Consider the following 14,778-nt stretch of genomic DNA (forward strand, 5'->3'; position numbering starts at 1 on the left):
CTTCTTAAAATACGTGTTCACCACTGCCATTTCCATCCTTTTAGCAAAATCTACCACCATCTGCCCTTCCACATTCCTCTCCTTAAAACCATACCTACCCATCACCTCCTCATCACCTCTGTTCCCTTCACCTACATGCCCATTAAAGTCTGCCCCAATCACCAATCGTTCTTTCCTAGGTACACCATCGACCACTTCATCTAATTCACTCCAGAATCTTTCCTTCTCCTCCATCTCACAGCCAACTTGTGGAGCATAGGCACTGATGACATTTATCATCATCCCTTCAACTTCCACCTTCACGATCATCACCCTATCAGAAACTCTCTTCACCTCCACTACACTCTTACTGTACTCTTCCTTCAGAATCACACCTACACCATTTCTCTTCCCATCCACACCATGATAAAACAGTTTAAACCCACCTCCAATGTTCCTGGCCTTACTCCCTTTCCACTTGGTCTCCTGAACACACAACACATCTACCTTTCTCCTCTCCATCATATCAGCTATCTCTCTCCCTTTACCCGTCATAGTACCAACATTTAAAGTACCAACCCGAACCTCTACTCTCCTACACTGCTCCTTTTCCTGCCGTCTCTGTAGACGCCTTCCTCCTCTCCTTCTCCTCCTTCGGCCAACAGTAGCCCAATTTCCACCGGTACCCTGTCGGCTAACGATACCTGTGGCGGTCGTTGTTAACCCGGGCCTCGACCGATCCGGTATGAAATTCTCATTTGTGATCCGCATATTTGATTTGGCACATGTTTTACGCTGGATGCCCTTCCTAACGCAACCCTCCCCATTTACCCGGGCTTGGGACCGGCACTAAGAGTACACTGGCTTGTGCCCCCCTAATGGCTGGGTTCCATTACTCTTATACAATTTTGGTAAATATGAAAAAAATAAATAATAATTATCTCGAAACCTGACTTTTCCAGCCATATGTGCTTATTGTGCATATTGTTACCATTAAGTTGGAGGCACACAATTGTATAGTATGTCTTTGTGTGTGTTAGCATTAGATTTTTTCTTAACTTGAACTAGAAAACCCAAACCTGTTCCAGCATGATAACACAACTGTGCACAAAGCCAGCTCTATGAGCATATGGTTCACATGGGTTGGAGTGAAAGATGGTAGAGGTTGTAGCTTTGTTATAAAGGGATTGAACTTTGGATCTTGAGAAAGGTCATGAGTTTGAGTTTAAATCCCAGCTACAGCAAGCTGCCACTCCTGGGCCCCTAAGAAAGGCCCTTAACCCCAAAGCTGCTCAGTTGTTTGCACAAGATAAATGTAAGGGCATCTGCCAAATGCTATAAAATATAAAGGTAAAATGTAAATCTTGAATGGCCTGCTTATAGAGCTCTGACCTCAACCTTATTGAGCACCCTACATCAGTGATTAACTTTACTAATGCCCTTGCAGCGAAATAAACAAACCTCCACAAGCACAATCCATAATCTTCTAGAGTGAAGGTTATAACAGCAAATGGAGACTAAATGTGGGATGAGATGTTCAGAAAGCAAACGTTTGTCCATATAATGTAATATAAAGTCAAATGTAATTAGTTTAAAATTTGTGTGTCACAGTCTTTATGATTTCAGCTTTCAGTTCGAGATAAATCTACATTTTTTGGGAAGTAAAAATATCAGGGATGTCCAAAGTCTAGTTCCATGGCCAAATGCAGTCCTTGGACAGATGTCAATTGGCCCCTGGCTTCTCTATTAGAATCTGAAATAGTTGGCCAACGGATGTAATCATTATAATTTTTGCTTTCTCCTGATAGTCACAGCAGACTGTGTTAGCTAAAATAAAAGAGCTTTTTTGGTCCTCTGACTACACATTTAAATAAATGGACATGTAGCTTGATATTTAGTCATGGGAGTAAACATAATGCTCAAAAGGAAAAGAGAGAACAGGGGAAATCATTCATTAAATTATTATTTACATTTCGTTTAGTGTAGTCAGGATAAGATTATAGAGCTTTGAGTCATGACTGACTGAACTACAGTTTGCAAGCTGACATTTTTCATTCTTTAAACCCGTGTATAAGTAGCAACTGAACCTATACAAATGAACGCAGCCAGCGTTTGTCGTCAACAAAACATATATTTTTGATTTTTTTTTCATAGTTTTTAATCTAAATCCTAATTTGCACATCTAAATTATGAAGCGCTAAATCAAATTTTATGCACCACTTGTTTTGTTAGTCCTGTTAGCCAGTGACTGAATAAACTTTCGATGAAACTCTGAGGGTTCGTTAGTCATATCATCAACAAATTGCTATTAAATGTAGATAGATGTGGCTGCCTTGGTTTATTTCGTCACTTTATTAATTCATGCTGGTTTGTTAGTTATAATACCAGTACAATAGCTTTGACACAAAAACAAGTCATTCGAAAAGAAAAAAAAACAGCCGAGGGTCTGTTAGAACAGTGTTCAGCAGATCAACACGTGGCCTTGCTACAGAACCCTTAAGAGTTCCATGTGCATGTTGGAAAGTGTATATATATCACCACCTGTGCCATCAGTGATGCACTTTTCTTTGGAAAAATCCTGCGGGAAATGATTTTGTGAAAAAATAAAAATAAGGATGCCCACCTTTAGATACAATCACTGATTTAGTCACAAGACATCCACTGAGGTAACTATCGAGGCTGTTTTGATCAGCCATCAAAATGGTGAATCAGGTTTTTCCTGATGTTTCAGTTACTTATTCAAATAACTATGGGAGAATATAAAAAAGATTTCTTTATAAAATTACAATTTCTGATGCTTGATTTGATGCTTTATTAGCTGTAAGCCATTTACTGTGAACTGAATTCAGCATACTCGGTACAGTACGTGCCTGTATTATTACATAATAAAGTGAATCAATAATTTACTTGGGACTGAGTGTCCTTTTCTCTAAATACTTAGCCTCGCATTTCAAACTAGTTTTCTCTTTGAATATATTTCGCCATTATTTTGCATTAAAAAAATAACTGTGAGGTAATCTCTCTTAATCAAAATGAATATGTCTGCAATAAACATAGTAACAATGTAGTGTATTTGAATGAAAACCTGATTAACTTGTGAGTGGAATAGAGCTCTCTACTCAAGAGGAGATCATTTCTAAGATTGCTAAGGTCTTTTCTTTTTTGACTCAAGCAATATTTCATTTCCAGTATTTCATTGTTGTCGAGGAGAAAACTATCGCGTAAATAAAAAGACTCCGAATACTATAAATATCATGTTACTTCTAATGGGTGTTTATAAATTTAACAGGAAATACAGAGATTCTGGTCTAATTTCAGTACTGAGTTTGAATTATAGCAAAAATCTGACCAAATGTGACTCATCTTAGTACCAAGACACAAAGAACACACTCCTGGCAAAGTAGTTCAGCCAAAAAGTGGAACAGTTCTATTCTAATGCTTTTCTAAACCCAACCTTCGTCTCAAATACTGAAACCGAGAATCCAAAATGCTAAAAAAGAGAAATAAATTGGTAGCAAAGAGAATGGCAGGCACCTGATATGCGTCTGGTTGCCGTGGCATGTAAAAAACATTGCTACTAAACAGGCCATTCATATTTAAACACAATATGTTAAGTATTAAAACTGTTCAACCGTTCAGGGTTTTTTCTGCTAAGGATAAAAATGGCATATCTGAGACACTGGAAAACATGGAGAGGTAGTGGTGGAGGGGAAGGCAGCTCTACAGTGAGACAAAGGTAGCTCTTGATGACTCACTCCCTCTCTCCTTCTCTCTCTCTCTCTCTCTCTCTCTCTCTCTCTCTCTCTCTCTCTCTCTCTCTCTCTCTCTCTCTCTCTCTTTCTCTCTCTCTCTCTCTCTCTCTCCAGTCTGGATTAAAATAACAGAACCTCAGCAGTCTCAGCCCGCAGAGAGGGAGTTACGCATTCCATCTCAGAGATAGGGTGATCGTCTAAAAATACCTCTTCATGTGTGGGTTGTACTTGGAGATCAGGATCGGGTGGAACTTGAGGAGATGCGTTCCAAATTACCATCTGACATAAAGTGCATGTAGCAGCGCCAGCACTAAAAGTCATTTACTGTGACTCCAAGGCACAGAAAATAAATCTATATTAACGGACTTCTCGTTACTGAGCTTGGGATTTTATCTGAGCCACTTTATTAGGCCATGTTGAATGTAGAAGTCAATAATCGATCAATAAGAAACATTTCACGTACCGCAGATGGATGGGTGTTATTGGAGGGCTTGCATGATGGAATGCCGTTCAGCATGCGTCTGTATTTATTTTGATTCAGACCACCTGGTTATGTGGCTCATGTTGTCACATTTTCATAAATGTATTCTGGAGGAAAAAACCTTGTATTTTTTTTATTGAAAAATGCTTGGCAGTCTGGGTTTTTTTTCTTCATTACAATTGTTTTATTTGCCAGTTAATCAATATATCTTAATATCGTATTTAGAAACGTTTTGCAAAGAGAGAGAAAAGCTAAATAGAAAAACATTATTTTGTTTGTAAAATACAGACACAAAATACCAAAGAATTAATAATCAAAACCTTTAAAAAAAAGGTTGTTGGTCAGAAGTCATCGTATTATTTCAATTTCCTTCTCTAAAGGACCTCTAGTGCTGCAGAAAGAATTTAAATGACCGGGTTTGGGAAGTCGGGGTGGGGAGTGGGGGGTGTTCATGTGAAATGTGAGAGCAAGAGGGAGGGAGACAGTGGGAGAAGTAGGAGTCTTTAGTATGCTGTTGAGCGTGTCACGAGCAATTAGTCAGGCTGCAATTGAAGATGCGAAATGGGTAACTGGTGGGACTGGTGGGAATCAGGTCGATGGCTTGTTGATGGAGCAGACACATACACAGTGATGCGAAAACATAGAGAGAGACGGTTTGAGAACAGCATGGGTCTGGGTGCAATATGATTTACAGTGAGCAAGTTTCTATAATGAGGTTATGGCCCAGTGGTATCTCTTCAGACTAGTGTTTTAGTATAGGACGATGCCGCACACCACATCCATCATAATACAAGCGTATAAGGAAAGGCTTCCTGCTGTGGAGGTTCAGGTGATGTTTTGAGGTTAGGGATTGATTGCAATGATGGGCTGTGCTTGATGTGGAGCCAAGTTTCAGCTATTGGAAGAGTTCTCTGAAAAGATTGATTTAATGTGAAATGATGGGTGTCTCTAGCGGCTTTCGCAATAATATAACGAAACACTGAGGGAATGGCAAACAGGTATTTGAGTGGGAATGGCAAAACGCTTGTCTGGGGAAGCCAGGCAGACACAGCCAAATGTCTGCTTGCTTTAAAATCCTTTTGAGGGCTTTATGGATTTCTTGAAAAACACAGGACAGAGCCTCTCGCATATTATGTCTTGAGAATGTCCAGAATGAATGATTTTACATATGAAGCAAAACAGCATGGCGATTTTGTGAGCTGCTGCTGGGTTTATGGTGCTGGGCTGCTTTTATTATGCAATCTCTTAACCTATATGCCACATAATCTGCTTTAATCCTGGCCAGCCGGTAATATAACAATGTGGCCATGCTGCCTGACTCTGTCCTGTACACTGTGTCTGAGGCAGGAGTCAGGGAAGGTCTCTAGACTTAGATCATGACCTTTGGCACTCATATGTCTGGGGAGGGAGGCAGTGCAGGTGGGCAGGTGGATGAGTGGGCTGGCAATACACATCATGTGCAGTTCATATGCGGCTTTAATGATGCTCTGGAGGCTAGAGAGAGTGGGGGAAAGAATGCACTTCTATGTCTTTCCTAAAATATACCAGTGAGTCACCATCGAGGCTGTCGAGCTGTGGCCTCGCTGTAATGTGCACTCGGAGTGGCAGTGCAACTAAATAGACCATTTCCCCCACTGCTCTAGATCAGCTGCAGCTCAGAACAGGGAGGCGGTAGACGGGGTGTAGGGGGCTTTGGTGCATACTTGGAAATCAGCATCTGTGCTTAGCTGTTGGAGGAAGCGGAGCTAGGAAATAACTGTCACACTCCATTCAGCTGCATGTTTGTGTGTGAGAGGTTAAGCACCAACTCGGATGAGAAAAATGAAAGGATTTCATTTTTTAAATGGCCAGGTTTTTAAAGCAGAAAAGTAGGCTTTTTATAAAACTATATCCTTTATATCCCTATTCTTTTTTTTGTTGTTGTTGTTAGGACATCACAAAAACACTTAAGAGCTCTATTATAAGTTGTGGCCAAGCTGTTTTTTTTTAGCAAAGCCTGTGGGCACTATGTTTTTTTAATGAACAATTAGTTAGGAAGTCATCTGAAAAAAAAAAGAATGTATAAAATAGTAAAGACGCTCCAAGGTTGAATTAATTTCCGTCAGCTCATTCAGTCCAGCTTCAAAGCATTAATATGTGGGATCAAATAAAATCCATTTCAATTTGCTGGATAAAATGTGAGTCCCTGTGGAGTTTCCCAGGCATTTTAAATAGCATCTAGAGATTTTATAGCCATGTTCAGTTTGTGAGATGATTATTATCCGGTGGTTGTGACTGTAATGATCAAAGGGGACAAATTTTCACAGTGGTTAGGGCATGTATGCTTGCTAGATGGTGAAGTATTATGTGGCATTTATGAATTAATGGATTCATAAACTAAACAAACATCCAAAAGTAAACCTTTGGGATGAACTGGAACACTGACTGGAACCCCAGACCTTCTCACCCAACATCAGTGCCTGATCCTACCTAATGCTCTTGTAGCTGAATGATCAAATCAAATTTTATTTGTCACATACACATACAGTACATACAGAGTACAACATGCAGTGAAATGATTTGTACGACCAGCATTTAAACATAATAAGGAATAAAATAAGAATAAAAAAAGGTAGATAAATAAAAATGATAAACTATATAAAATATATGAAAATATATGTATATACATGAATTAGTATGGCAGGTATTGGAAGTACAAATTAAAGTGATCCATGTGCAGTATTGTGTGATATAAAGTGGCACTGTGCTGTTCAAGTCCAGAGTTGAAGTGACAGTCCAGAGTTAAAGTGTCATAGTGCAAAAAAAGTGCAGAAACGAGTGACGATAAAGAGAGGAAGGTCCAGTACTGGATCCTGGGTGTTTCCTGGTTTGAACTCAGAATGGCCTGCTATCGTTAATTCCTCACAGCCACACTCCAGAATCTAGTGGAAACCCTTCCCTGAAACATGGGATCTTATAATATTCAACAAGCACATGTGCATGTGTTGGTCAGGTGTCCACATACTTTTGGCCACAAAGTGTAGTTCCAATGATATAGTGGTCTTCAAAGATCATGCCTAACTTAGAAAACAAAATACAGACATAAACTAATAAATAATATATATTTTTAAATGAAATACAAAAAGCAATGAATGCAATGGAAAGTGTTGAAAAGCTGAAGACATTTCAATAGAAAAGGATAATTTATGTGGGTCATAGATGCAGGTGTTTATTTTAGAACAAAAGGAGAGTCTTGCAGTCGGGAAAGGAAGAGGGAAAAAAGGAAGCACTGTGTTATACTTAAGATGAGATGATGTGTAGTGGCCTTAAATTTCCTCCATTTTCTCTCAGCACTGTTCAGTCAGAATGCAGAAGGTCAGACCGCCAGGAGCTGGAAGATGTCAGTCTGAGGACCTGCTGCAGGTCAGAGAGCAGAATGAGTACCGAGATGTTCTGACGGTAGAAGTGGCTATGTCAACAGGCAAATCTCAAAAAGAAGGAGTGGGCAGGATGACGGCTTAGTATAACAGAATAAGGATATAACAAAATAGGAATATAGCGGAATAAGGATGAAGACAGGCTTTTTTATTATTATTATTTCTGAAGACCAAAAGTGGTTGAGGATCAGTGGAAAAGAAAATGTCTTGGATACACAAAGAGTATGAGGTTTGATGTAGTTAAGATCGTAGATATCACAGATATGGTAATATATAGAAATAAGGATTTTAAAAAATATGGTAAATATGGTATTTAAAATAAATGCAAACCAATTGATATTCTGGAAATCATTTATATTATAATTATATTCATTATATAAACGTGCTATATGTTTTCCTTATTTGCTCTTAGTCCCCATTTTGAGTTTTACGGTGGAATATTAGGTCGTGCACATAAAACCTCTGTTTTTTATGTTATTAACATGAAGAAAGAAAATGAGAACACTATTCAGAAGCTATTTAGTTTTATTGCAAAACCAAATGTTCCAAAAATAACCTCCACTTTTCTGGGAAAAAGTTTCACTATATTTTGGAGATTTGTGCTCATTCAGCCACAAGGGTGGTAGTAAAGTCAGGTACTGATGTAGGTGAGGTGAGAAGGGCCTGGGGTGCAGTCAGTGTTTCAATTAATCCCAAAAAGATGTTCAATAGGCTTGAAGTCAGATCTCTACAGCAGGACACTCCAGATCTTCCATTGAAAAACCATGTAAAGCATATCTTCATGGAGCTGGCTTTGTCATTTATATCAATTAGTACATACTAGAAGAAAGGAGAACTATCTGCCAATAGAGCAAGACTATGAAAAGGTCTAGAAAAGGTTTAATAAACTAGAAAAGGTTCTTATATTTGCTTATTATAATCTTATAATAGGAATTACTAGATACAGTACGAAATTTTCTAAAATGTCCTGACCTACACAAACCAAGTAATGAATATAATACAAACCCATAGTGAGTTAGAATAATATTAAGCACAAGGAGGGCCATAATTAAAAGGTTTCACTTTACATTTCTGAAAGAGATTCCAGCAGGTAGCACAAACTCCTCACAGCTCCAGGGTTCCCAGTCCCATCAAGAGCTCGTGTTACAGACTGTGCTGAGTTTTATCGTTTCTGTACAATCTGCACATCATTACTCCCATGTCTGTGTGGGTTTCCTGAAGGTTCTTCAGTTTCTCTACATCCCTATGTGTGACTGAGTGGAGAATTCTTTTTTTTTTGGTTTTTGTCGTAACCACTTTATGGAGTCTGTGAGGAACAATTTGCAAACGTAACTTTTCAAGAAATATGAGAAGCTTTCTGAAACTGAAATTAATTTTGTGGCAAAAATTAACCATAGATAAGGTCTGTTCTTTGGCTTTTTGTTTTGAAATTGAAAACTATAATTGAAACTATAATAGTATAATACAAAAAATATACTTTTGTTAAAAAATGTAAAATATTTTAAATACGCCTCATTTAGAATTTCTCGTCATCCATTGTTTGACTTTGAGTTATTTAGTTTTGTGGTACTCATGAACAACACAGATGTAAAATAACCTTCAGCACATAAACTATCAGTGACTTCATACAAAATGATGACTTTGCTCTGAGAAGTTAATATCAGTCACTTAATACTTTTTAAAAGCAGCAAGAGAAGAGCAATAAATGTCCTCTTCTCACAATGTAATGCTGTGTTCAATATCTTCAGACATCTCATTACAGAACAACCCCCTTCCCACCATTCCCCTCCCCTGCCCCACACCATGTTCTACTAAATTGTATGCGATCCCTGAATTTTTGTATCACATAATGTACAATTTGAATAATCTTTGAGGGTCAGTAAAATTTACTATTACTTTCAGGTTCGGATTGTTAGATTAGAAATATTGTGCACTCTTGCCATTCTATTGTGAGACTTTGATTACTACAATTTGTGTAATTAAAAAAAACAGCGAAAAAATAATGACTTTTTTCTTTTGTGTATGTGTGAATTTAGAAACAATAAAAAAGCTGTTCTCTTCCTTTTTGCTTTTGATATTAGAAAGCATCATAATTCACATTTAGTTTTTCAGTTGCAAGTCAGTAAACAAAATGAACCCATTGTGCACAGACTAATAAACAGCATTCTAAATGAAAAATTATACTGATAAATGTACTGCCTGAGTTTTATTATTATTTTTAAAGTTTACATTCACTATTCTGACACAAACCTCTTGCGGGGGTGGGGCCTAACAGTGCTATACTCTCATTGGCTAGTGAGTTTTGGATTGACAGCTCCCAGAAGTAATTCAATTCAATATATTTTTCTGAATTCTGGATACGCTTCTTTCTATAGTTGCTGTGTTTGTATTTTGTAGTGTGTATCTGCAGTCATTAAAAAGTACTTATTTACTTTCTTTTTTGCAAACAAATTTCTAATCACTAGTCCAGGTGGGAGGAAACCAGAGAACCCAGAAAGAAAATGTGCCAACAATTGGAGAGCATTTAGAACTCACTGCAGGTAGTAACCTGAGCTCAGGATTGATCTAGCACTATGGGGCTCCAAGGCAGCAATGTTTCAGTTTTATCTCATTTTCTTGGTGCAAATAATTCGGCAGGGTTCTGTCCATGATCTAAAAAACAGTGATGCTGCCATACCTGCTAATGAACTAGGTAGTAACACTAATAATGAATGAATAGCTAAACAACTTGAACAAGTGCTGTGGTTTGGTTTGAGGAACCAAATACTTATACGCCTTATGGCATTAATAATACTGAATCAAAGCACCAGAATTGTGCACTACTGTCTTCAATGCAAGAAAAAATATCTATAAGCCAGTAAGATTATTTTAGATATACTCTAGTTCCATTAACCTGGTGAGACCTGAGATGTTGTATGGTTTAGAGACAGTGGCATTGAGTAAAAGACAGGAGGTGGAGCTGAAGGTAGCAGAGCTCAAGATGTTGAGGTTTTCGTTAGAAGTGACGATACTGAACAGGATTAGAAATGAGTTTATTAGAGGGACAGCGCATGTAGGACATTTTGGAGACAAGGTGAGGGAGGTGAGATTGAGATGGTTTGGACATGTGCAAAGGAGGGACATGGGGTATATCAGTAGGAGAATGCTGAGGATGGAGCCACCAGGAAGAAGGAATAGAGGAAGACCAAGGAGGAGGTTTATGGATGTGGTGAGGGAAGACATGCAGGTAGTTGGTTTGAAAGAGGCAGATGTAGAGGACGGGGGGTGTGGAGACGGATAATCCGCTGTGGAGACCCCTAATGGGAGAAGCCGAAAGAAGAGGAACACACTAGTTGTGTTAACTATTATATTAGTTTTGTTCGATTTTCATTGTTCAGCTAATCTTGATCAGAAAATATAGCCCTTTATCCTACTAAATTCATCCTGCTGCTCCTGACAACAGTCACATTGTCAGTAAATAAATGGGACCCAGTTTGGATAAGGTGGCATGCTCTGGATCATGAGAGTTCCTTTCCTTCTCTGTATTCTTTTATTTTTTTCCCCCATCATTATGGTACCAGTTGCTATTTGTCTCATTTGTCCTGTGGATGTTGCACAGGCTTTTTAGATGTTATTGGCACATTCTGATCTGGTCTTCCTGTTTTCGGGGTTAATCCGTGAATTACATTCTGTGGTGAATCCTTTGGTGAAGTCTTCTCTTGATTATTGACTTTGACACTGATACACCTACCCCCTGGAGGGTGTTAATGATGTGGCCAATTGTTGTGAAGGGGTTTTATCTTCCCCAAGGAAAGAATTCTTATTCTATTCATATTGATTTGGTTTGTTTGGATGTAAATACACTTAAATTGAAGCTTAATGTATGCACATTGAATGTATACTCATACAGTGGTATGGCAGAAGAAATAACAATACCTTAGTGTAAAAATATGCCTAATGGTTGTATATTGTTAGTTAATTATCTCACATTGAGAAATGTTGTTAAATTGTCAAGATTCCTTCCCCCCAGTGAATTCACACCTCACTTTCAAGGTATAAAGTATGTAAAAATACAAACGAACAACTGTCTTGAGTGAACGTGCAGTTTTAACTCGTTACGCCTTTCAGCAATTCTACTTTACGCTGTGCCCTTTCATGTACCACATGTCGAAGGTCTTATGAATCTTAACAAACCCTTCAGTTAGTCATCTCGTGTGGGATTTTTTTCTAGGGTTTTTTGTTTTGTTTTTCCCTTTCCACACATCAGTAGGACCACTCATCAGCCTGGTTGTCTGCTGCAATTATTGTCAGTTTCAAGACTTTCTGTAGTCACTCCAAGGTTAGTAATTCAGAGAGGCAGGCCAGGTACATTAAGCGAGGCAATCAATGTGCAAAGGTTTGTTTTCTGGGGCGGAAGGAAGCGCAGAGGTTAGCATGTTATCTTTCATAGGGAAAGATATCCAGCTGGCAGAAATCCTTTCCTCTGCGCACCCTCTGATCATCATGTCATTGTCCAGAGATCTGCTCTCCAGGGGTTGTCTTATCACTGAGTGAAAACGAGAGCTGCCAGCCTATAATCATTGTGTGCCTGTGTGTGTTTGAGTATGTGTGTGCGCATTCATGAGACACACAGGAGTGTGTGTGTGTGTTTTTCTACATACTGTTTTCCCCAATCATTGACTACTGGTGCATATAAATGACTATCTGTCAGGTGTATTCATTTGTGCCATTTGATTAAGCAGCAAATATATATATCCTGTGCCTACTTATTGTTGGCCTAGTTTAGTAAGGTGTGAATATATTTCTCTCACACACACACACACACAAACACACACACACAATGAATTGCGGCAATGCTATTCTGTTTTAAGCATCTACATAGACACTGTTGGACACAGTAGCTCATGCTTCATATTTAAGAATGTCATTTTTCTGTGGCTCGTGAGTATGATCCATGAATCTTCTCCAACCTACAAACAAACCAAAGCTGCAGTGTAGCAACACACGCTTGGCTCCTGCTTCTTTTTTTTCACCACTGAGTCATAGCGACAGAGGCAAAATTACAAACAAAGAGAAAGCGAGAAAGATGTAGAGAGACGTGAGCTGAAACAGATAGAGGTAAAGAGACACCAGAAATGGGGGGTGGGGGGCATGAGGATGCTGGAAACCAAGTTTGACAATATATATATATATATATATATATATATATATATATATATATATATATATATATATATATATATATATATATATATATATATATATATATATATATACACACACACACTGGCTGAGTGATGCTCAGTTTTTTTCACATGACTTCACTTCAGAAAGCATTAACATGGGACATAGGAAAGAAGGAGCACTTGTTTGTACCCACTCATTCTACCCCAGCCCCCCCCCCCCCCTCCCTCCCTCCCTCTCTCTCTCTCTCTCTCTCTCTCTCTCTCTCTCTCTCTCTCTCTCTCTCTCTCTCTCTCTCTTTCTCCCTCTCTCTCTCATAGTGTATGTGTGCAACTGATGTGAGTGATAAATGCAATTCGATCCCCAAAAAAAAGCAAAATAATTAGTTGCATTTAGGAAACTAAACTTTAAACTTCAACTTTTATATACACAGCGAAGGAAATCGCTTCGGCAAGTGGAAATATTGTGAATATACCCACATTTTCACTTGCAATAAGATTCCAGTAAACCGATAAGAATAAGAATATTAAACCGTATAAAAATATTTTGAGACTCCGCCCAATCCTTATCGAGCTTGTTTCATTGCCAGATAATTTTGCTAATTTTACTCATTTATTTCTAGAAAGAAGCAACATGATCTGCCGATAATATGAGACTATTTCATGGTTGATTTTAGTGGGAAAAAGGCTAGAAATAGGTTTCGTCATGGTTTAATCTGATGTCTAATCTCTAATATGAGATAAAAATGGTTTATATTGAAGATATTTCTTCCAGATAAAATATACATTTCTGCAGTGCGTTTGCTTTTCGAGTGTATGGAATAGCAAATCCAATCCATATCTCAGAAACGGCGTGTTCCTGACCTTGCCACAGTTCTTGTCAGAGAAAAAAAAACATTTCATGCTCCAGGTTTTTACGGTATGTAAATGTTTAGAGGCCTAAATCAACCCCAGCCCTCTTCTGTGGTGCCTTTAGTCTATTTCTCATGGAGATATGTTTTCTTGTTGCACGGATTGGAACCCTGTTTGCCACAGATAAGAAGAAGGGAAGCGAGAATGCAGAAAGAAAAGAATTTCTTTAGTGAGAAAGTAGAAATCAGACGCATGTCTGGAAGAAGAGGAGAGAGTGAGGAATGATGGATTGCTCTGGACTGGAGTGTGTCCATGTGGCGAGTGATGGAGTGAGCACCTAGCTTCTTTGGAGAGATAATAATAACACAGAAGTCAGAGACAGGCTTTTGATTGTTTGGTCTCTTTTTATCAACAGGAAAACAATAAACAAGTAAAGAAAATGGGTGGATCTGTAGTGCATTTCAGGTAGCACCAGTGCTCACTAGAATGACCCAGACTAGTGCATTTTTCAATGCATGAAATGAGTGGCCAGACTTTCCCTACTGCATCTGCCCTGTTTTTGTGTGTCTGTGAGTGTGTGTGTGTGTGTGTGTGTGTGTGTGTGTGTGTGTGTGTGTGTGTGTGTGTGTGTGTGTGTGTGTGTGGGAACAGGGTTATTAGACTCCTAGAGAGAGAAAAGGAGTGAGGGGGAGGAAGTCTGACTGACAGAAACAGAGAAAAAGACAGCAGGTGAAAAAAAAAAAAAATCTTGGCATGTTTCGAGCTCTGACACGAAATCTTCTGGCGTATGTGAGCGTGTGTTTGAAATTCTGAGTGCTGCAGCGTCCCCAGAATTCCCAGAGATGACTCAAAGCGGATCAGCATGCGCCAGCAAACCTTCCCACTTTACGCACTTCCTCCTACTCGTCTTAGGCCCTGACCCCCTGACACACCGGTCCATGCGGCTCAGCTGCAGCTTTTACAATTTAGCACTGAATAATACAACTCTGAATTATAGCTTCTGAAATGATATCTTGTGGTGAGCTTGCGTTCGTCTACCCGCCACACCAATCTGCCTGTTTTCCTTTATAGGACATCATGCTTGGCTGATAGCAGCCCTAATGTGTACGTGTGTGTGTGTGTGTGTGTGTGTGTGT

At 38.8% G+C, this 14,778-nt stretch overlaps 1 protein-coding gene across 1 annotated transcript in view; it reads left to right on the forward strand.

Moving 5' to 3' along the window:
- pde4a (phosphodiesterase 4A, cAMP-specific) overlaps window positions 1–14,778 on the forward strand; it is a 72,665-nt gene that overhangs the window by 27,159 nt on the left and 30,728 nt on the right. The window lies entirely within an intron of this gene.

The sequence above is a fragment of the Silurus aristotelis genome (assembly GCF_946808225.1).
Source record: "Silurus aristotelis genome assembly, chromosome: 21".
In the NCBI taxonomy this organism is placed as follows: Eukaryota; Metazoa; Chordata; class Actinopteri; order Siluriformes; family Siluridae; genus Silurus; species Silurus aristotelis.